Source organism: Rhea americana, unplaced genomic scaffold (genome assembly GCF_003343005.1).
Source record: "Rhea americana isolate MKP2758 unplaced genomic scaffold, rheAme1 scaffold_115, whole genome shotgun sequence".
Taxonomy (NCBI): Eukaryota; Metazoa; Chordata; class Aves; order Rheiformes; family Rheidae; genus Rhea; species Rhea americana.
The window spans coordinates 3,003,808-3,028,595 of record NW_028185206.1 but is presented as its reverse complement, the minus strand read 5'-3'; the positions used below and the strand labels follow the sequence as shown (position 1 = coordinate 3,028,595).

The following is a 24,788-nucleotide window of genomic DNA, read 5'->3' as shown; positions in this document are numbered from 1 at the left end:
AAACTCCAAACAATTCCTTCTGTGCAAGGATTGCATATTCCAGTCTTAAGTAAGTGCATTCACACAAGTATTTTGAGATATGAACCCAATCCCCTGGGTCTCAGAAGTTTTGATTGGACAACTGCTGCCAAAAAGAATTTGAAAATGCAATTGAAYGATTGTATCAGCAGTGCCTAAAGCTGTCCATGGGCTTATGAAATGGAGTGATGTCCATGTCTACTACACCACTGCAGGTGTAGGCACCTGCTATGGGTTCACAAATGCGTGAAGGTATACCAGCTGTGGATCTATTCAAATCAAAGGCCTGTGAAAGAAGAGGAGGGGAGTGTGAACCTTTTCCATGAAGATTTGGAGGAGGAATAAAAATTATCACTATCTTTGAAAAGTACAATTAGAATGGGCATTATCTGATGCAAATATCTAAAAAAAAAAGACATCACTACCAAAGCAACTATCCTAGTCTTCCTTTGAAAGGCATTTCTAACACGTACAATGTCTCATCCTAAGATAGACATCTAAAGTAGGTCAGTAGATTGTGCCCTAGAAAGACTTATTTCTCTCCGTGGACTATAAAAAGCAACCTAGATGCTTAGCTCAGATTTGGATATTTACAATTAAGTGAGCTAAGATGCTTTCATCAAAGGAAAGTGCTGTTAGGTGCTTGGTTTTTTTAAACAGGGAAAGAAAGTGTTAGCTTATGGTTATACTAAGTATCTTCCTGACTAGTAAACAGTTAAYGTGTTTTAATGAAAAAACATAGTTTAATTAGATAAAAGGTTGATAAGTAGAATTCCCACTACACAGCTTTCATTGACTGAAAGATATCATATCTGAACAAAGTTTGCAAAAATATGTAATTCTAAGAGTATCACTATAACACAGTACTCAGAATTTGCAAAGATTCACTCGTTTCTGTACTTATCGTGTGCTTTTTAAAAACTTTTATCAGAATGGGATTTTGTTTGCACTAATATCTAATGAACAGTAGAGGATGCACAAGGTATATAGGGATTCAACAGCACAAGGTGTCTTGCATAGCATAAGGCTCAACCTTGTGCAAAGTCCGTGTTTCCAGTAACTTGCATATCACACACACAGAGGATCTGTGAGAGGATTGTCCAGTTCACAAACCCGCTGGTGGGAAGGACTGAGACAGGGCACGTTGCAGCCCCGTGTCATGGCCATTTGAATACTTCCTGTCATTTCCTCAGCTTTACCGTGCTCCTTTACCATCCAACATCCATACACATAACTGAACATTGGCAAGTTTTCCCTCAATACAAAAACCTGTCTCACGCAACATTAACATATCCTGCTCTCTATCCATTTCTATGGGTTTCTGAGATAGGCACTAAGATGAATTGTATCGATCAGGCATTATTTGTCATTTTCCTGCTTGTYTGACTGAAATGTGTAAGTCAGAGGTTTCACTAGGAGAAAACTCATAAATGGCTGAAACACAAGCATCGCTTTGTTCAACTGCAAAAGCCTGCTGATACCGAGTTTGCAATGAAGGGCTCTGAAGCAACGAGTGAGCTTAACAGTACAGCATCACTAATGGGTTAAATAAGCAGGCAGAAAAGAAAAGTCTGATTTAATCAAAACTCCAGTAATCTTCAAAAAAGCATCCCTTTTAAGAGACAGGTATGCAAAAGATGAATCCTTTTCCATTATTTGATAGCAATGAGGAGGCTAACAAGGGTGTCCAAAAAGAAATTAATATCATGAATTAGCAAGGTGACAGCTGCAGTTAGTATCTTATGCAAGACTGATCATGAACAACCTACAACCTGAAGACCAAAATACAGTTTTTTAAATTCCAACATTATTTCTACTCTGGCATATGGATGTGAAAACTGGAAATCTATCAGAGATAGGGGCAGATGTCTAAACACCTTCGAAAGGAAATGCCTAGAAAAATACTAGATATCAAATGGAATGAATTTATAACAAGTGCTGAGCTTCCTCAAACAGCTCAAGTCTTTTACTCTAAAATTATCAAGAAAGAAAATAGAATATCTGGACTAATCTTGAAACACTGGGGTAAAAAATCACATAAAAAGTGTGTAGGTGGTAAAACTGTCAGAGCACAGAGGATTTAGAAATTGTAACCCGTCTCCAAAAGGGATGACTGAACATTCTTTACACCACAACTGGTGCTTGATATGGCAAGAAAGATTCAGATTCAAACCATGGAACAAAAATCAGAATCTCCTGAATTAATAGATCAACGATATACAGATGACAGACAGACAGATAAGGAGAATATCCTCTCAGAAATTTATTCTCATAAGCTTGCTGGCAAACATGAGGGTAAAATATGTTCACAGAGAAATTGATCAGTTCACAAGTCAGTTGTGAATAGAAAAGTAACAAGTCCTTTTTCACAATGAATAATTTGTCTACTTTCAATATAAATCAATGTCTACTTTTTCAAAAACTGTATTATTTGTCCTTTAATTGAATAATGGAAATGGTTTTATAATCTTTTTTTTCTTTTTATTCAAGTAAAACAGCCAGTGAGACTAAATGGTAACATATAGTAGAGAAAAAAATAGCTCATTGTTCTGATATAGAATGATAATTAATCTAAAATATCAACGCTTATTTCCTCTGAATGCATCACAGATATTAATATTTTGTTCTTTGAGCAGATACTTCTGCATCATTGGCTGCTCTGAAAAAAATAAAATAATCTAACCTTTTCCCTCCCTTCCTAATGTAGAGTGTGAACACATCTCTTTTTTAATTAAATGTTGAAAATATATGAAATCATTGAGATTTATATAGGCAGATTTGGCAGCCTTTTCATATTTACTTGGACTGTGAGGTATATTTTTTATGCCAGCCTCTATCAAAATAAGTATATAAACCATTTGTTATTTTAGTAAGTCATTTTTTATTAGACGTGGATCAGACACAGCTAATGTCAGTGGACCTATTCTCTGGCCATTTATAGTTGTGTAAATTAGGCATAGCTCCACTGAAATCAGCAGAGTCACAGTGATGTAAAAACAGCAAGAGGAGAACTGGGTCCAGGTTGTTAATAATAACTGAGGTGTGTGAGTAAAATTACTCCTGTCAGTCAGTTTCAGATTGGTCCTGTAAGTTGGGTCGGAATTATATTTTCCTTCTACAGCCTTATATTGTTTTTTCATTGGTAATAAGTTTTACACGCTTAAGTTGTTCCTTTTTAAATGTATTTTTGGCCCTGCCAGTTGGCGGAGGGCTTGCACTGCAAAATTCAGATCCAGACCTAAATTCAGCTCATATTCCATTTTGCCCTGAATGAGACTTCTGGCTTGGCCTATCGTATAATTGAGAGTAAACCACAGTGTGTGGATTTGGATGTGGATCCAGCCTCAACTCCCCTGGAGTCTGGGATTCTTCTGATCCAGGGTTTTAGTTTCAAGCTCCTTGTAATTTGTGCTATTTAATATCTGCTAATCTTTTATTTTTATTTCTTTGTTTGTCTCTCATTTTAAACTTTAGAAATGTATTTGGAAGAATAGAAAGAGTCAAACAAATCTTTGCATATTTATTCCAACATCAGCTGACATCCGCAGAAAGATGACAGATAAAAAGTGGGTGGGAAACAGCTGCAGAGTAATTTTAAAATGCCCAGGGCCAAACAAAGGCAGTCAGACATTGCTCTGATGAGAGGAACTCAGCAGCCAGAATTTCCATCCTCAAGACAGCAAAACGCTTCCAGAAACTGTGCAGAACAAAGACATTTTCTGCAGGACGGTGCCAAGGCTGCTCTCCGCCTCCTCGACTTGCCCAAGGGGAGGGGAGTTGTAGAGGCACCAGGCACCTCAAGAAAGCGGTGGAGAAGGAGAGCAGCCCTCTGCCAGCAGGCTGCAACGGTGGTCACACCTGCTCGGTGGCAGCAGCCACCATGGCTTTCCTAATACTTTGCCCATAAGCAGGTCTCTGTGCTGCCAGAGGTGTGAGAGAGGCGCACTATGGCTGGACTGTCTTCTTCTTTCCTCTTTTCGAGATCCATCTTTGCTTTTCCACAACTCAAAGTTCAGGGAGGTTGTCATAAACTGGAGGTGGTTCGGGGAAGAAAGGTGAGAAAGGGGAAAGCATCAGGAAATGTGCCTCATAGTTAAATAAATAAAGCCTTCCCTCCCCACCCCAAATAAAGACTTTGAGGGGATGGCTTAATTACAGCCCACAGCCACTTATGGGTAATAAAAACTTGATTACCAGGGAGTTTCTGGACTGGAGACAAAGTCATAAGTTTAAGGTAGGACAAGGCAGGACAATTAATCACTAGACAAATGTATCAAATCTTGCTTTAAAGATTTCCAGTGAAAATACATTGCAGCTTAAGCAGAAATTTTAGGAAGTTCAACTGCTTATGTTGCAAAGGATTCAACCTGAGAGATCATAACAGGCTCTTCTGTCTTTGGAAATAAGGAGTCCAGTAATAAGTAACTAATATCATATTCCAGGCTCCTAAGGGTACATTTTGCAGGCAGGAACGTGACATGGCTTTCTGAAGGATGCATGGCAAAACTATGCCCAGACCTGAAAAGACACCCCAACATTCCTGACAGGAACACTCTTTGCCACTGCTGTGTCTCATTCCCTTCTTGTTCTGCTCCTTTCGCACTTTTCTGTTTGCCCCCAGGTCCCATTCTTCCTTGGCACTCCTCCTTGATTTCCCTTTTCTCTGCAATTTTTTTGTGGAGCCTTTCCAGTGCTGTGTTGATGTCTTCTGCAGATGCACTGGGATGCTGCATATCCTAAGGTATCAGGCTGCAGACTGCATTTTCCAGGAAAGACTTGGGAATGGTAAAGATTAGGACCAGCAGCTGCAAGGAGCAGGAAATCTGCACCTGGTCTGGAGGTCAGAAATCAGCACCAAGCACCTGGAGCAGAGAGTCTCTGGAACAAGAGACTGGCTTGGTCAGTCATATGACCATATTCATGGTCACAGGGTGAAGAGGGAAAAGTTTCCTGGCTGGTTGCCATTCCCATGGCAGAACATCAGTTGGCAGCAGCATCAAAAACAACCTTGCACAGCTGTCACTCAGAGAGAATGACATGAGGAACAAAGGCTGCCATAAAGCTGCATTTATAGCCTCCTTCTCTGACAATCCAGCTGCCCTGAAGCATCCCCCACAACTGTGGAAGATGTTGTCCCACCACTGACACCAGCTCAATCATTTTACTGTAATACTGCAATGGGAACTTGCCTGTCTGAGCACTTCGCAATACCTAGGAGCAACTTCACCATTGCATCTCATCATTTCCACAGATCATTTTTACCATAATATTCTGCAGTATGTATCTAAAATTTCAACCTTGTCTATTGCTTTAAACAGTCACTTTTCCTCTATTTCTAAACTCTTAGATCAGTTCTCTTCAAAGGAAGAACATATTAATAGCAACCTCTATATTCCCTCTAGGATGCTCTCAAGTCTTACTGTGTTTTTAATCTTTGCAGAGCCCAAAAAACCAACCACATCAGGTGATGTGAATACCAGTTTTTTTCTTTTCTTTATGGATCTGACTGGTTAGGAGTTCTGCAGAGATTAAAAACCCCATTCAATAAAATTATAGATTTGAAAAAGGTGCATCATGATATGATTAACAAGGGATTCAAAAGACAAGATAAAAAGGATACTCCTGACATCCATAGAGTGGTAAAAATCTACAGAATAAGTGGAGCAGCATTGACCTGCTCTCTAATAACAGTGAGAAATAAAAAAAACAACCTCATCAAAACCTGGAAGGCATTAGCAGCAGAAAGATTAGGCTGACATTTCTGGATTTCCAGCCTGCAAAGAGCTTGTTTAGTAGGTCTGAGACTACAGAATATGTAAAATTGTTAAAGTGGAAATCAATACCGTTTATTCTGGAGACAAGTTGCAGAATAATATTCATGGTCATAGGGTGAAGAGGGAAAAGTTTCCTTCTGAATTGAGGGAACAAGAAGGACTTACAGCATATGACATTTGGAATTGCAATCTCTAAGCAGAGTGTCATGACTGGTATATCATTTACCATCTCTATCTTTATTTTTCTCAGTTTGCATTAAAGATACATTCAAAACTGACTTCCTAGGTTTTATTTTCATCTTGCTCTTCAAGCATGTTTTTCCTTCCAGCACACAGTAATATTTCTGGTTTGTTATATAACAGAATATTCTACCCTGGGAAAATATTTTTTTCTTCTTTTTATTTGGAAGTTTTCTCTCTTTCCCGTAAAGTTAACTTCTTTAGGGGGAAAACACAATGAAATAGAAAAAAAAATGATAGACAGKGCAAGATGCTTATTATTGCACTGCTTGTGTAGTCACAAGACAGTGCAATACTCTTGGTGTGTCACCACAGAAGGTAGCTCAGCCACTTACTGTGGCTTTTTTCAGGCTGACGCATGAGGAAGGCAATTAAGCTCATCAAGAGATGATAATTCTGTTCCATAGAAACTTCCAGTGTTTCAAATTATTTATCTTTTACAAAGGAGCAAGAGGAGAATATTTTCATGAAAGCCTGTAAGTGCCTGCTTTCAGGCATTCCTGATGACTGAAGTCCTCATACAAAGTTATCTCATTTTTATTATTACTCATTCCAGATCACTCAAAGCCAAAGATTTGTTTTCCTTTACTACAGGTGAGACATGATCTTTCTCTCCCACCTAATTTCCACACACACCCCTGCCTCCATCTTTTCAGCTGAGACAAAGCAATGTGAATTTTACATCTAGGAGTCACTTTCATCAGACTCAGCTTCAAAACAGAGACTGAAATCCAGCTGTCACTTTACTGTAGCTACTCCTTACTTTTCTCTTTATTGAAACAAAAAAATGCAGTTTTATACCACAATAAGTCCAGTAACTTTATTCCAGTAATTGCCAGACTAAAGCTGCACAAAAGAAAGAAGCATCAGGTGCACTGCACCATCAGTGATCAATATCCACAAGTTGTAGATTGTGGTACATATCTTTTAAAATAAATTAGGGTCTTTGAGCTAAAAGTTATTACATGCAATATTTACTTTGTTCATTCTCTAGTACAATCAAGACACTCTAATAGTCTGGTCCCCCATTTGTGTACTGCATCTCCCACACACATAAGGGCACCCACTCAAAGCATTAGTTACCATCATCAGCTGTTAATACGTTATCTTTGTGCGCTCAGCACCTATAAGGGGGAAAATATCAATCAACACAAGCCCTACTACAGAGTGAGACTTCATCACAACTTTTGTGACACTTTTTAAAAGGATATGTAGTATAAACCAGGTAAATTTATCTTTAACATGTGATGAATGCTTAGTTTCAAATCAGATCTATTTTAATTGAAGGAGTAGACAACTACAGTATTCCAGTACAGTTTTCCCTGTACTGCCATATCTCATTAACAAGACACAAAATTCTGAAAGCTTGGAACTTCCTTTTTACGGCCACTCAGTATCACACTTGATTGTCCTAGCCAGATTTTGCTTTCCCAACACTCTGAGACTCTTGCAGTTGAATTACCCAATATTTTCCTGAGTAGCATCTGCAAAGAGGAAATCTTCAGCCTCCAGAAAGACTTGGGAAGACAGACTGCTTCCTTACACGTGATTGCTTTTGTCAGCACATAAATCAGGCCCTGAGAGGCCTCAGTGAAGTGGTGTTGGTCCAGATCAAGTGCTTTGATCAGAGAGGAGGGGCCAATCCTTCTCAGTCTGGTTGAGAAAAACAGCAAGCTGGGAAAGCCCCAGGAGCCTGGGACTTTCAATTTTTTACAACTTTAAAGGTGTTTTTTGTCATAGCATAATGTCATCAGCAGACAATTCAATGAGAAATTGCCGAATCGTTTCAGACTGCGCTAGTTAACTGGGCAAGATGGACATCACACATTACAGAACATTGCAGACACAGCAGAAGGATCCCACAGGAGACTGTACAACGAAGAAATGTGCAATATCAGACAAATTCTCATAGGCAGAGGATTTGCTCTCATGGGATTTGAAAGAACTTTTGTTACTACTTATATTGCAGCAAAATCATTTTTTTCCAGCTTTCTAGGGGTCACAAAATATTTCTAATTCTCTGGAACATCCAAGGGTTCCCTTCTATATGTCAGTCAAGGATCGAAGCAATGAGGGAGCAGGTCTAGTGAACATCCTTGGAAGAAAGACCATTTATAGCAGGAAGAAGACAGCTGGTGAAGCACTGGAGGTCAGTCAGTGCACACGTGATTTTCATGTGAAGCTACAGCTGTCCCCTCTCTGAAAAATGGTTTCTTTACTAAAATTCTGCCTGGCTTAACAGGAGTCCTTGCTTTCTGTCAAGGATCATGAGGTAAACTCATGGTGTTTAGCAGGAACACCTCCCCTCCCAGACTTAGCATAAACATCCTCTAGTCCTCACATCTTCCAGTCCAAAGAGAACTGCTTTCAAAAGCTTACTTGACTACCATTTCTAATCAAAGCATATGAGTCCGTGTCAGAAAAGTCAAAGACCTTTGCAGAGTCTCTGGAACAAAAACAGCATTGATTTCACTGTTTTCCTCTTCAGTCTCAAGCTTCTCAGTCTTTCCTTTAGCAGCACCTTCAAGTGGGGCAGCCTTGACTGTTGTCAGCTTGTAGGATCCCAGTTTGCCACTTAATTACGTGGTATTCAGAGGTACTGAGCACCTGGAATTGCAGTGGAATTTAATGAGCACCGTTGCTGCTTCCTCACTTCTGAAAAGTCAGGCCCAGAGGACTTCTTTTGAAGATGTCAATTGCTATYCTCTACTCTGACTTTGTACATTATTTCTAAACAAGCATTTATCACTCCATATGCTCATAGCTTTTGCTTTTGAATGCTAAGTGTCCTGGTAAAAGTTGTCAATTTTAATCCAACTCGTTTGATTTTAAAAGGGACAGGAATTATAATACTTCATAATTCCCTCTTAACTTCGTTCTACTCTATATCAGATATGAATTATTGACAGAATCACCCCAATCTGTCACATGTGATGAGGCATGGGATACCATGGGATAAATTAAATGGAGAACATAAGCGTAGAAGCGTATGTCAGTGAATCTGAGAGAGAATTAATTTCTAATTCAGTGCATGAAACAAACAACAATGAAGAACATTATTAGGCTTTGTGACCTAATAGTAATTCTAATACTGAAAGGTTTGAACGAGGCATAACAGGGTAAACTAAAGACCCTTGTAAAAGTGTTTAAGAACACCCATACACAAACATACACTTATATCCCAATAGCAAATATGATTTAAGGACCAGATTCTATGACTTTCAGTCATGCTGAATAGTACCTTCCCATCCATGAATGACTCCATTGAACCAATAGGAACATTTGTGGAACAAGGTGCTATTCAGCTCAACTAAAGGAACCAGAATCCAGCCCAACATTAACAGTAAACAGGAAATTCTAGCAGCATACATCATAGTAATCAACATGAAAAAAGTGTGCATTCTCCAGCAGTTAGCMTACTAAGATACGACAGCCATCCCTATACACCAGAAAACAACTGCAGTATCCCCTATGGTGGTTAGCATATCATCTTCATTACATATTTGCATATAGGTATTGATTAGAGAGTATTAGAGCAAAAAGGGCTCTTGTGCTATGCACATACTACTGGATAGTGCCTGCCCCAAAAAGATCATGATCTAGTAGATTACCAAGATCAAATACATATAGGAGGAGGCCATGTGACATGGTCATATGGTTAGTATCAGTATGGTTTGCAGGAAGCAAAATCTTCAAAATTTGTGCRGTGTCTAACCACTCAAACTCCTACCTGTCAAATACCACCACATATTTTATGTGACAACCACCACTACAGCGCTTTACAGGTGCCRTACCTCATATTACCAGATGATCAGTTGGGGAATCACCTGGCTTACAAGGTATCCCTCAGGCCTAGGCATTGCAAGTTTATGTTTAAAGACTTTTTGCATGTTGAAGTATTTCACAGTCATTGCCTGATAGATGCAGTGCGGATTTGACTCTGGTAGGTGGCTGCCTAACTACTAGGCATTACAGTGTCAGACACACATTCAAGGACACAACACACTTGAAATTGTTAGGCATCAAATTACACTAAGAAAGAAACCAATAGCATAAATTACTGTAAAAGACAAAGAGATGGTTGATAGGTAAAAAAAAGAAATGAAAGCAAGAAAGAACATGAAAGCAAAAAGGTGTGAATCAGATTAAATTACGAGGGACAAAAGGGTCAAGCGTCCTTTCTCTCTCCAGTCAATCCTTCACTCTGAAAATAAAATATTAGCTCTATAGCCCACTGCTTCTTCTTGGAGTGACTTTGATGAGGGAGGAGATTTTTCACAGTAAAATTAGATGTGATTATAATGCTTTGAGAAAAAAAACATAGAAATGGAATGTATTCAAAAAAATACTATTAATATACAAAGGCTATTGAGGTCCTGGCGTATATATTAATTATAAATTATCATGGGTAATTTGGCTTGCATATTTTAAGAAGGGAAAAGAGAGAACATTGAAACTGGAAGAATATCTCTGAACTACTGAATTTGTTCCTCTTCTTAGTTTACCTTAAGCTGACTGTAATTAACTAAGTGGTAATTAAGAACTTCAGAAAAAAAGTTGTAGTTATAGCTGTGGAGAGGAAAAGCTTATCAACAATTCAAGCAAGATATCTTCACACTCAAGAAAAGCCAGGGTCACTGAACTAGTTGCTGAAATAACAACAGGAACCAACAGTAAATGACAAAAGTAGAGGCAGTGAGCCAGCACACCTGAGATGTGAAAAAAATGACACTGCATACTCCATTGACTGTTAGGAGGAAAGCCAACAATACCGAAGAGTAATTTCATGAGTAAAATTAATTTTATTCCCATTTAAAATGGCAATTATTTCCTTAATGAAAGCAAAAAAAAAAAAAAAATCCAAACATTCCAAAAAATTTCCAAATAGTGAAATCTGCTTCTACCTTTTGCCAACAGACATGATAAGAATTGATAGATAGACAGACAACCATCCACATAAAGTTTTGTTATTTGACCATGGATGCTAGTAATATTACCTTCCACCAAATTGTAGTCAAAGCAGTGACTCCGATTACTCATGTAAATGATGTTGCAGATGTCCCACTAAGCCATTCAGGTCCCATTGCTGGGTCTCTATCCACCTGACATGCCTTTCAAAGCAATTGAAACTCCTTCCTGTAGAGTGAGATCCAGATAGTGGCCCACAGGCTTCCTGGAAATCACATGTTGTAGCTGGAAAATAAAAATGTGTGCAATGGTAGTAAAAGGCTATGCCGTGCTCTGAGGCACATGGCCGTTCTAGCTCTGCAGGTCTCTGTGCAGGACAATGTAATATCATACATCACATGTAGTACCAGACTGCAGACCACAACAGGGCATCCTCTTCCAACCAATCCCTCTCAAGTTTTAGATACCTTCTCCTTGAGGAAAATCACTGTGCTGTCCCAGACTTCCACTTCTTTTATAGGCTTCACTGCAGACACTTCAAATTTTTCTAAGGAGAGTGGTAGRGTATCCTTTTTTGTTCCAGTTCTTCAGACCAGAAAGGGAATTATGACATTCACCCTCAGCCACTGGGTTTCACAAGTACCAGAGCAAATGGACTCTGCACAATCCCCTGGCTGCTCCAAGGACACATACAGTTTAGCACGTCAGAGGGGCTCCCTTGCAAGTCCTCACAGAGCTGCTAGCAGCTTTGCCAGCCCCCCCTTCTGTTCTTCAGTTATCTTCAACTCTACCTGGGCCTAAGAAACATTGTTCACTGGCTCACATACTACGGCTAGGTACTCAAAATCTCTGAGAGATTTCACTGTCTGGTCCTCAGCCACATTGCCACACAAACTATGCCATGAACCCTTTCTTCACAACACCTTCAACAGACTTAGAAGACCAAACTTTTTTATATTAAATGTTAAACTCCACTTATTACCTCTCTCAAAGCTCAGTCTACCAGAAGTCTAAACAGACAACAATTTAACTGATATCCCACTGAAGAGATCCATGAAGTTTCATCTGAATGGGTTTCCTCCATTCACTGCTGCTTCTTTTTCCTACCAACAGAGCCACTGAAAGTTATTAGAACTCCTACATGCTCTTCTGTGCTTGCTAAATTTCCTAATTTGGCTATATCTTTTCTCAAGATAGCCCTGTCTCTTTTTCACTAATCCAGGACAGACTTCATTTGAATGAGAAGGGGAAAAAATAATAAAAAAGCTCAGTAACTATGACCCCACCCTTTATTCGAATTTCTCAGCTCATAAAGCTGTGAATACATTTTTGAAAAGGTGACAACCTTTTAAAATTAGCTTTAATTTCTCTTCCGATACAGCAAAAATGACCTAAAGAATCCTTGCCTCAGAACTAATTAAACTATACCTATTAATGAACTCTGCATGATACATACATCATGGGCTGCTGACTTTGCCCTATTTCTGATAAGGAGAATGATTGCATGTTCTTTCTATGACTCTTCTCTAAATGCATCATATTACAAATAATAGGGACATGAATTTCTGCTATATAAGTGGATATGAATCACAAGCATATAAGCAAAATGTCCAAACTGGTGTTATATACTCAACAAAAAGTGAGGTTGACCAACACAAGAAATTTACAATCAAAAATTTTAAAAATCTTTATTTACATCAGAATGGTGACCATTTATTGTGCTTATACATGGTTAAGTACAGTTTTAGGTATACGTTATGTGGATACAAAGTATTTATTACCAGATAAATGATCTGATCGCAATATTGTTCATTCATAATTTCACATAGACTAATTTATCAAARCAGGTAACACTGAGGTTGAAAAATACTGGACATCAAATAATGCATGGTGCAAGTTTTCACCCTCATTGCCACTATATAATATCCAACCCATGATACTGTAAGAAATCTTAATGCAAGCCTTTATAGGAAGGAAAGGTGATTTTCATTAAAAAAAAAAAAAAGTAAAATGGTTTTCTCTCATTTGTGCTCTGATACTTATGCCTGCTAAGTCTCAAACACTACTAACATGAGTGTCCAGCAGTCACTCAGTAGGAGTTGTGCATCYAGCTGTCAAGCACCAGGGCACATGTAGCCAGATGGTCTCTCCAGACTCCTGTCAATGACACAGAGGACAAGGAACATGCTGAGTCCTGTCCATGCCTTCCAGGTTCTCCTTAGGCTTTGGCTGTGTCTTTTTGTACCCTGTAGGAGCTGACCAGAATTGGTTTCTCCAAACTGTACTGCTTGTCAGTCATCAGGTTTTACCTACTGTCCTTTGTCTCTCAATCTGGGTGGTGTCCTGGCAAGTAGCAAGCAGGAGCATGCTAGGATCTTAATGACATGCTAATCTAGGTGCCATCAACAAACACCCTTCTGCTGCTATGACATTTTTTCCTTCTGGTGAGTCTGCTCCCAGACATTCCCATCCCTTCCCTCTGTCATTGTTCTTCTGATTCTCTACAGTATCAGTAATTACACACAAAGAGTTTGGGAAACAGCAGTCAGAAATAGAGTACCTGCCTTGTTCCTACCTAAGGGGTCTCTCTCCATAAGAGACTTATCTCTTTTTGCTTGCCTTGACCGATAGTCTAACAGAGCAGTTTTAAGCAATGTTGGGAGAAACTGGGAAAACACTAATATTGTCACTGCCTGATAAGGGTAAAGGAAGCTGGAAGCCTCAAGGTATGTCACATGGTGGYCAGTCATCACTGAATTTACTCCAGAAAGCAGTGGTCCTGAGTATTTAGGAAAAGTGGAAACAAACTCCAGCAAGGTGGCCTTGAGAAGCTCTCAAGAAGGCAGAGGACCTATTTTAGGGTGAACCCTGGGAACTAGAGGAGTAGGAGTCACTTACTCTTTTGCTTTCCCAAAGTGTGATATAAAAGAGGTTTTCAGAGTCAGCTTCAATCAGCTGTGGACAGCTGTTTCCTCTGCAAAAAGCCTGACTCCCACACTTTCACATCACATTCTGTAACTTGAATCTGTATTTAATTCATTTTTCCCTTCAGACTAAAGGATATTCAGCCATCTGTGGTATGGTTAGACCAGCTACCAGACTCCCTTCCCTGCCATGAATATTGACAATTCAATAAAGTCCAATTGACGACCTTCCTAAAAGGACCTAGATTAAGAATAATTAGCACACAATTGGGTAACACTCAGAATTCCAGTGATGTAGTGATGTGATCAAATTCAGCGTACCTTAGGGAAAATAGTCTGAGCAGCAGTACAAATAATGATCAGATTTATTTCAAGAAAAACATACAACAGACATTTTATATTTATATGCTCACATTCCTTATTAATTGAAGATTAGCCTTAGGGAAAAAAAAAAAGTAGGCATTGTGAGGAAAATGAGGAATGCTTTAATTAATCATGGTTTGGAAAGTAAAGAAAACATTCATACAGTTGAGCATCAAGACAGACATTGATGATAATACTAAGGAGAGAGCTAAGTCACAGATAATACAGTATGTACAGAGAAACAGTATGGATGTACTTAGTCAAAGTCTCCTGCATAGGCATTTGTGTGTGTGTGTGTGWGTGAGCAAACACACACACTACTAATCATGAATTTCTGTAGAGGGATCTAAGTAGGTAGGGAGGGAGGGAGACTGGCAAGAATAGATGCCTACATTACAGATCAGAAAGAAAAAAATAGTATCTGTAAGCCCATACTGCTATGTACCAATCATCTTTGTTAGAGCTGGCAGGTAGAAGCTGTGGAAAAATGAGGGAGAAGGTCTAACACATCCTGAATACACGTACTGAGAACAATTATCAAGGAAAGTAATGAAATCCTTTCATCACAGTGGAGATTTGCCTTGATGTGGGGTGAGAAGTGCCACCTTGAGTGTTAATACAGAGCTTGCTCTCCAGCCCCTAAGCATTTCCTCAGTATCAAAGGACTACATCTTTGCTACATCCCAGCAGGGATGTGGGGGAGTTTAAACCTTATTTTACAGAGGGAGGCTGAGGCATCAGGAAGACTAAGAGACCTCCCTAAAGATGGAGTGTCAACCCATCAAACTGTCCATCCTACATTATGTTGYTACTTTACGACTTTCAACATTTAGCCCATACTGAACATTATTAATGTAATTTATTTCAAACAACATCAGCTCGCCATGATGATGTTCTCATTAAAATATATGGTCCCAACAACGCATATACATCACAGGTGGCATGTACCTTTGAACAAAGAAACTCTGTTCTCACTGACAAATTCGCTTCGCTTCAGTWGAGGCAAGAGTCAAGCTAAAGTGGTAAGCAAGCTGTGAATCAGGCTGTGGCCCAGCAATATCTGGATGAATGTCCCTTGTTCTTCATGCTGTAGTAACTGGGGCCACTGAGGAAACACAGGAAATCTGCAAGAGAGATAATCCATCCCTTTTTGGCCATCGGGGAAGGCACAGGAGAGGGGCAGAGCGGCTCCATGTCTGAGCAGCAAGGTAGCTGTGCTGAGCAGGCTCCCYATGACACTCTGCTTTGTGCTGCACACATGAGACCACGAAGCTCTCAGGTCAATGGCTTGGGGTGAGGGGAAGCAGATGGGACTCTCAGGTGAAGACACAGCCTTAGATCAATTAAGAGACTTCAGAATTGAACCAAATCTCTTCTGTCCAAGACTGGAGATGGTAGAAGATCTTTGATCTTAGCCAACAATACCTCAAAAAAATTAGGAATCTGCAATGGGATAGATATGGTGGGATATCTCTCTGCCGGCTCAGCTCTGTGCAAGTGGCTGGACCAGATAATTTCGTAGAGAAGATTCCTTCTCACTTAAGTTATTCTATTATCCTAGATTTCATTCTCTAAAATGCAGAAAGCAGATCAAGAATTGAGCTAGTTTGGGGGGGGGATTTGGGGAGGTGTTTTTTTGGTTTTTTTGGGGGGGAGGGGTTTGGGTTTTTTTTTTTCTGTGATGGTATAGCTTGTGGGGCTGGTATTTTTAGCATGGAACAGGCAGTAAATGTGTTTCAGATAAGGGGAAATATCTTCCAAGCAGATATGTCCAGTTGATTGAGATGAAAAGTAAGGACAACCTTGTCTCATAGAGGGGAAAAATAATGCATTCATTTCTGGGTAGCAATTAAAATAAGATTTTTTTATTATTTTAGTTAGGCTTTTTTCCTCTTCCAAAAAGTTCACTCAGCATTGTTTCTATTACTAAGCAGACATGCTTACTGAAATCTGCCGACATAGTTCAGCCCAAATTTAGGTCAAAGAAGATTTATTTTATTTTTAATAATATCTTTTGTAGGTGAAAAGGACAACGATTTTGGTTCCATACTGYCACAAATCTTCCGTTTGTGGTAGCTAATAAAATTTGAAAGATCAGATTACAGAAAAAGCAGCTCTTAATATGCTTCTACCTCTTCACAGGATGTTAATGACAGAATTACTAATGACCTCCCAAAACTTCTTACCCCAGAATTCCCACCAAAATGTTATTTTGCTGCAAAATTTATTATAAATATGTGTAGTGATGTATCTTCTTACATATTACAAAGGGGAGTCACTAATTGCAGATTTCATTTTCTACGTACCATCAGTAAAGCCTCAAAACAATCTTTAAGTGGGACTTAACTGGTGCATGAATTCTTGGTGACGCTTCACCAGAGCCTGAGGGGCTCAGTTCTCGCAAACGCTGAGTTGCAAAGGGTAACAGAGAATGTTAAAACTCAGGTAAAGCTAAAGCATGTATACTAAACTCACATGTGAACAGAAATAGAACAGGAGTGAAAYAGAGAAGAAGTGGTCAGTAACACTATTACTGGTGGCCTGTAGATACCCATGACCTAGAAAGTACAGCACCATGTGAATGCTGTTTTAGCTCTTCGCACAAACCTGGCTCAGGCACAACTGGCTTGGATGTCTATGGGCGTACAGGAACACCTAGGACACAACTTGGACTAATCCTCTTACAAGTATTTGAGGGCTCACTCTACTCAAAAGCAGGTGCCTAGYGGCTAGTTTATCTACGAAATGTCCCTTTTTCAAGTAAGAAAATATATTCTCCCAGGTTTTGAAGCATGGGAAGAAATCCAGTTTCCAAAACTAGGAGAAAATATATTCACCACCCTGCCAACTGTGCAAAATCTAGCGTCCTTGGTCCAGCATCCATTCAGCATCTGCRGGAAAGGGCTTTCCAGAGATGTAAAAGGAAGAATCCTAGTCTCACAGCAAGGTGAAGAATTCTTTTATCACAACCACTGTCTCAAAGCCTTTAAGAAAGAGATTCATAAGTTTCTTTTAGGCAAGTAGCACAACAAAAGCAGGCCCACACAGGAGAACACATTCTCTTCTTTGAGGGAGCTTCAACTACAATTCAGAGTGCAAATTCTGCAACTTAATCCCAATTAGGCAGTTCAGAGAGCTAATTTAAAACAATGATTTTTCATCCCCTGATCTTGAGTTACAAACCAACATTTAGTGACTAAGATTTCTGGCCTTACAGCCCCTAAGAGGGTCCCACTTCTCACTGCAGTTCAGAGCTAGGTTTGATACATGAGACTCACACAGAAAGTATAATAAGGCGGTACCTAGAATTTGCTGGCTTCTGTMTAGGATCGTCCCATAAATAATACACCACCTCAAACTTATGCCAGTAAAGCCTCATAAAAATACCATCCAGTTTTTCCTGTATTTATCATTAAAATAAGGGAGGCATATTTATAAAGCTTCCTTCTCAGACTGTGTAGCTCCACCAAAAAATACAAAGAAAAAAAAATAGGGCACTTCTTACAAGAACTTATAGTAGCTATTTTCAAAAGGGCTCTTTTACAGTTTTGGGGACTTTTTTCTGTGGTTTTAGGGCCATCCCCCCAAAAGGACATCCGATAAAGTGTCTGGGTTTGTCTATCTCCATAATCTTTCAGATAAGTACGGGATGACCAGTGAATCTTTTCCCTTTTTCAGGGAACAGAAAAGGACAGTAGAAAAAACACAATTTATTCCAGAAATTCTATGTGGAAAAAGATCTTCTGTTTTTAAAACAGAAGAGGGAATTTTTAGGAGAAGGGTGGAGATTTTTTAAGAACTATGTGCCTGTGCATATGTGCATTAACAATTCTTGTTTGTCTTGTCCATATGAGTATTTCTCTTGACTCAGGTGTATGAAATACCATAAACACTTAGAAATAGAAGTGATGAATTGATGTTAGGTGGACATATCACTGACAGATGTCTGTCTAACCCATTTTAAGGATTTAGAAAGCRGATTCCAGAAAATCCTTAGATATCTTGTTCCAGCTCTGTATGATCCCCACAGGCAGAGAGTTTCTTCTACCTAGTCTGAATATCTCTTGCTTCAGTTTAATCCAACATTTCTTTTTTACACCACTTGTTGGACACAGAGAGGAGATACATTTCCTTTTTTATAATACTTTTGTTTATCTTAAGTCTACTATTCCTCTTTGGCCTTTTTTCTAGATAAACAAATTCAGCTAATTCAGCTTTTCTTCACAGAAGGTGGTTTCAAAGCCTTGTTTTCTAAGCCTGTTTCGGTCAGTGTTCTGACTGAAAAGCCATCTCATGCAGTTTTCCAAATTTTCTGTGTTTTAAAATACAGGTACTATCATGACCAAACACAGTTCAGGCCTCACTACATAGAGCAACGTAAAATAGTCACCTTCTATTCACTCACAGTGTTCCTTCTAACTCATTCTGTCACAGATTTTCCTCTTTATACATCTCCACATTTTTGTATTTCATTTTGTTTGTGCTCYATCCTAAGCCATTCTTCTCAAAACTGCTCCCAAACTAGTTGTTCTCTATTTAATATTTGTGTTTGATTTTTCTGTCCTAAAAAGTAATACTTTGCACATGTCTTTATTGAATTTCATCTTACTGATTTCAAAGCATTTCTCCAATTTATCAAGTTCATTTGGAATTCAAATCCTGTTTTCCAGAGTGCTTGCAGCCCCTGTTCATTCAGTGTCATCTGCAATTTTTATGACTTTGCTAYATATTCCATCATCAAAGCTGAAAGTGTTGAATAATACTGGACCTATGACAGACTTTTGTGGGATCTTTTCTGATATTTTTCCCAATTTGACAACATCCACCACTGATAACTGCTTTAYCAATAAGTCCAATTTTTCAAACAGTTTTATACCCATCACATAATAACTTAATCTAAACCATATTTCTTTGTTTTACTTACGAAAATGTCACGTGGATGTGCATCAAAAGCCTCACTAAAGTCAAGATCTACCTCATCTGCTGCTTTCCCCTTTTCCACTGGGCCAATTATCCTGTCAAAGAAGGAAATTAGATTGCTTTGATGTAATTTATTCTTGACAAACTCATGCTGGCTGTTTCTTATCACCTTATTTTCCTCTAGATGTTTACAAATTGATTGTTCAATAACTTGCTTCAGTATTGTTCGCAGTATCAAAGTCAGGCTGACTAACCTATAATTCCCTGGGTCCCCTTTTCCAAGATAGGTAGGGTGTTTGCCTTCCTCCCATCCTCCAGGACCTCACCTATCCTCCATGACTGCTCAGAGATAATTGCTAATAGTTCAGGGATCACTTYGGCTAGTTTCTGAAGTACTCTAGGGTGAATTTCAYCAGGCCCTGCTGACATGAACATATCCAACTTATCTGAATGTTCTTTAACCTGTAGTGGCCTGTGCACTTGCTCTTGTAATTTTAATAACTTTCTACATAGTGAGTACAGTTGTTACACTCTGCAGCAATATTCCTAATACTATAGTTTTAATTTACTTTGATTGGTAAAGCGATTCTCTTCACTCCACAATGTCAATAAAGAAGAGTGATTGTATCCAGTAAAATGGCTTCTAGGCAGGAAGTAAAATGTTCCTAAATCTAAGCCCATGACATTTCAAAAAATGACTTCTCTTCTGCATCCGGAGACCATGCTCACTGTGAACAGTGAGTACTGAAGGGTTYTCTGTGCTCCCTCAAACCCTTGCAACTCCACAGCTGGTCTAATTGCAGCAGTTCAGACCTTCATCACTTGCCCTTTGCCTAGTATGAGTGAAATCCAAACATCAGCCAATTCTCCACCTATTTTCCCCAACCTGAAAGTGTTTCCAAAACATGCAACCCATTTACATGACCCAGCTTTGAAGTAAATGCAGCAAAGTCAGCCAGCAGCAAATAAAACAAAATGCATTGACCTAGAGTTACAGATACAGTGCTATTCTGKTTCTCCTCCTCAAATGAGGTTTCTTAAAGTTAGCTAAGGCTGAACAATTACCTTTAGCTATTGTCCTTCCATTTTGCAAGCTCTGGTCGTGTTTACAAAGCAGTCCTTCTCTCTGTGTCTGAAACACACACTTGACATACTTGCTGTACCTGCAATTAGGGCAAGAGAAGCCCACTGTTCACATTTTCTCTTTTGTCTTTTCCACACAAGCATTTCTCACTGGGGACCTTAAAGATAAAATATTGATTTTTTTTTCTTTTTACTTCTTTTTTTTTTCTAAATGGCTTGTTCTTTTTTATTATGTTATCCTTGTGGTTTTAATTTCTTACTGCCTACTTTGATGTAGCAACCTAAAGACAGCCAGAGATGAAGTTCTAACCCTAAGGCCTTGAAACAAAAGATACAGCATCTTCTCTCTGTCCCTCAGAAACAAGAATAAAGAAACAACAAGAATAGTTGAAAGAAATCTGTAGCAAGGAGGGTGTGAAGAAACCTTTCAATTTCCTTACCTGTCGATTAACACGAAGGCAGTTCCTTGACTGCTGGAATGGCCTTTCTCACAAGCAAGAATCCATCTTTCAGACTGTCATACGCTACCCTGTTCTCCAGATTCTGATCCCAAAGTGAGCTTTGTACAAGTGCATACCGTGAGTATGAGGCGAAGCCCTGGTAAAGTCATCGGGAAGCCATGTGAGTGCAAGATCATCACAGGTCCGGGCCCAGCAGCAGCAAATGAAAGAACTTTGAGCAGTTCTTTTTAGCAACCATTCTTTGCAAGCATTCAAATGTTTCATCCATGATATGACTAGGCATTGCCTGAAAAGCCATATTCTCCTGTTTTATACTAAAGGAAAATAACACTAAGTTAAAGTGTTCTGACTGAAAAATATTTAAAAATACTTAATTGTAAGAAAGAAATGGGGAAAGAAATGCTTCTAGGGTCAAATACTGCAGAAATAAACCTCCAGTAGGCTTTATCAGTGCTTCAACCAGAATTTATAGAATGGTTCAGACTCACCTCTGATGGTCTCTGGTCCACCCATGTGCAGCAGGGCCAGCCTGAGCTGGGGTTCTCACTGAGGGTGGAGATCCTACAGCCCCTCTGGGCAATCTATTGGGTCACTGCCCTGGGGAGCCAAGGTGCCTTCTTTGCTGTTGGTACTGCGGGCCCTGCATCCTATCAGCATGTACCTCCAGGCATAGCCTGGAGTGTCTCCCCTCACCCTGCCGCCGTGGTGACAGTCCTGAGCATCTACTCATCTGGTCCCCACACCTTTCTCCTCCCACATCAGGCGCTCCAGGCCCCTTGCAATGCCGGGAGCATTGCTGAACTTCATGAGGTTCCTGTCAGCCCGTTATTTCAGTCACCATTTACTGTGAGGTTAACAAGTATTCCATCCAGTGAATATGAGGGTGCTCATAATACCCAGTTTACAGCTAAAGACCCTACTTCTGCACTGAGATTGGCCAGCAAAGATCCAACAGAGGTACTGACATCCAAGCAGAGAGGGACCTGAAACAGATAGTCCATAAAAGACTACAAGGTGGAAAATGGGCAGGATAATTGGGGCAATGACAGCGGATGATACAGAGACACATGAAGAACTAGTATGCAACATAATGTCGTTAAGCTGTCATAGATTTAGTCCTTCCAGTCCATGACATGACACCACAAGAGCACTAGTTGCCACTTTTATGATGCTAAACTTTTCTCTTATGCCTAAAATGATCCATCCAGACTAAGGATGACGTCTGCAAATAAGAAGACGTGGAAGAGCACTCACTAAGAGGTTGTAATGCCGTAGAGAGAGGTCTCATTTTTCTTAACTGCCAGTTACTTCTATTCCAAAAAGGAATGAAACAAAAAAATGTTAACTGGAGCCAAAAATCACAGACATAAACCAACAATAAGCTTTGAAGATGCTTTTTCATGAAGTAAAAATGATATGGGAAAGAGCAGAAGAATATATTCATATCTGGCTGGATCCATATCTAAGGTTCCTTTGCATTATGAGGAGCGAGGGTTAGAACCTGAGCACAGCTCCAGCAGGACAGAGAAATGAGGAAAATTAAGGAAATTGTGTTCAACTTCAGAAAAGATYAGTGATAAATAGAATGATTTATGAGGTCTAAAAGCAGAGATATCATATTTACTGCAACACATAGAAACACGTAATAATTAGGCAAAAATATGTCTTGTCATAAACATAGACAACCTGCTTCTTAGCATTTGTTGCAGGAGTAGGCTTCCATTAATTCACCTGGAATAAAAGCATGAGCAATTCATAGCCCTTAAAATTGTTCTCGCTATCTGCTTTCTTTGACCAGAGGGGCTGAGTGTTTTCTGAAACAATGSGACTGTACACGGAAAGACACTTCTGCTCTTCGTTTATAGGCACTTGTACCTCACCTTATTTCCTGTACCTCCTAGTGTCCTCTGAGAAAGACAAAGACTGAAAGGAAGCTAAAAATAGAGCCCCACAGCAGGTGTGTCCTATGTTATTAGCAGAGTAGGTTGCAACCAACATCAATATGTTGCCAAGCTTTGATTTGATTACAGAACTGAAGTTATGCTCTTCTCTTGTGGATCAGGATTCACCAAAAAAATTGGTCATCAGTGCATGCTGATCAATACCTTTTTCTTCAATAATGTAGAAGAAGGTGGCAAGGAGAAGGGAAGTTGCTATGTCTGACTCTTAAACATATTTGCCTGAAGAATAGCTTAACAATAAGCCCCTTCTTGCAAAAATGATGCAAGTTAGGCTGCTATTTTCCTATTACAGTAATAGTCCCTCAGAAGAGCTGCGATGGTAGCACAGCAGGGAGACGAAAGGTCTATTCACTGGCTGCAGAGACAAACTTCAGGTAGGAGAGCTAGGGCTTTGTTTCTAGTGCTCAGGTCATCACTATGTTCCTGCAACTCACCTTTCAAACTGAAAACTTCGAGAGATTTTATGAGATCATATGTTGTAGGTCCGATGCAAGAAGATTCTTCTCTTTAAACTGGGCTGAGGTGAGACCTATACATTCTCCCCCTGGTGATACTGGATGCATCTTAGCTCCTAATTTACCTGAGTTTCAATTCAACCTTATTTCAACTACTGCACTATCTCTGAGCAGACAGGTTTTGCTGTTTCCTTAACTCCTTTATTTTGCTTAAGGACAACAATCGAAAGCCTGATGAAGCTATCTTTGTGCAGCTACAGGCCAGTTAGTGGGTAGTTTTCTTTCAACATATATTTCAGGGTATATTTTTCAACGTATTCTGGTATGTTTTTCAATGCATTCTTTATTCATGGTTTGGAATCTGTCCAGGAATCGGTGGAGGTAGTAGGATAGGCAGAGGAAGTATGGACAAGCAAAGGTCTTGTTTGCTGTCCACTTCTGAAGGACTGACTGTGACAGCAAGAGAGGACTGTAGGTCAGGAATGTGCACTTCATATAGAAATATTATATGAGTAATAGAATAATTCTAAGTTTATTCCAGAGAATCCAAACACAAAATCTGGCCTGAAGAATTTAATGACTGGCTAGAGAACTGACTTAACTCTTTCCTCCAGTTCCTCTGATGCTGGCAAGGAGCAGTCTTTCTTTGGTCCTGAGGAATGCAAGCTTGGCAGGTCAGATGGTGACATAACTTTTCTCAAGTAAGGAGCTAGCAAAAATGGCCACTCTCTCTCTCTATGCGGCATGGTTGTCCCTTGCCAGTAAATTCAGCGCAACACCAGGCTTTTCCCTCCTCTGCCTTCATGTTCTTTTAGCAGTCTTCAAGCTCATTGTTTCACTCTTTTAACCAAGCAGATGATCTGTGTTAGACAGCCAATGAAATACATTTATCAGCAAYCTGAAAAAGGCAACTGGGGCTCAGTCAGACTCTTTTTTCACTTGTTTGGGTTATTTTTCAATGGTACAGCCAGAGTTTTGGAGGCAGCTGGTCAGATCCCCAGCTGATGTAAATCATCACTGCTTTGCTGGCTCTAACAAGCTGTGCTACTTCTGGTCAGGCCCTTACTGCTGTAATTAAGCTGGTAGAGAAACATCAGCAGAAGATCTGTGCTCCCTATGACTACGTGAACGCTAAATAATATCTATCTGGTTTCCCTCCATTGGAGTCAGGATAATGTTACTTTCTCGAGGTGTCATCATGAACAAGGATAAGCTGAAGGGACTTTTAAAATGCTGTCTGAACCAGAGCGAAACAGTGTTTGAAACAAAGGAGATCTGTTTGAGAGTGACAAACTGCGTCTGTAAAATGCAAGGCTGCACTTGTGCACTCAGCTGTTCTGAGGACATGCAAAGGGCAGGCTGTATTTGCATACAATTTAAATATGTTGCTGGCATGTAAACACTCCTTTTTTGAACTACATTTAGGTAAGGGAAATCAAATGTGAAAACAATGAGAACTAGCTTTGATGTTTTTCCCTTCCTCTCAGCTCCTCTTCTGTTTCTCAGTCAGACACATTGTTCACACTGAAATGTTAATTCCCAAAGAAGTGTAGATGAACAATATATACATCCCCTTTGTTATATTTATTTATTTATATATGCCTTAGGATACCATTGCATTTTTCACATGTGTAGCAATAATAATGCCTGTGTCCTGCTCTGACTCCAACTCAGGTAGTTA

General features: G+C 39.5%; 1 long non-coding RNA gene across 2 annotated transcripts in view; it reads right to left on the bottom strand.

Annotated features, from left to right (window-relative positions):
- Positions 1 to 3,592: 3,592 nt before the first annotated feature.
- Positions 3,593 to 24,788, bottom strand: part of LOC146600837 (uncharacterized) — a 58,445-nt gene continuing 37,249 nt past the window's right edge. Inside the window, exon 6 of one of the 2 annotated variants that reach the window (XR_014897309.1) lies at positions 3,593 to 4,049. This is a non-coding gene — a long non-coding RNA (uncharacterized LOC146600837). Of the gene's footprint in view, positions 4,050 to 14,321; positions 15,352 to 24,788 lie in introns of those variants that run through there. The other variant, XR_014897310.1, reaches the window with a different exon arrangement.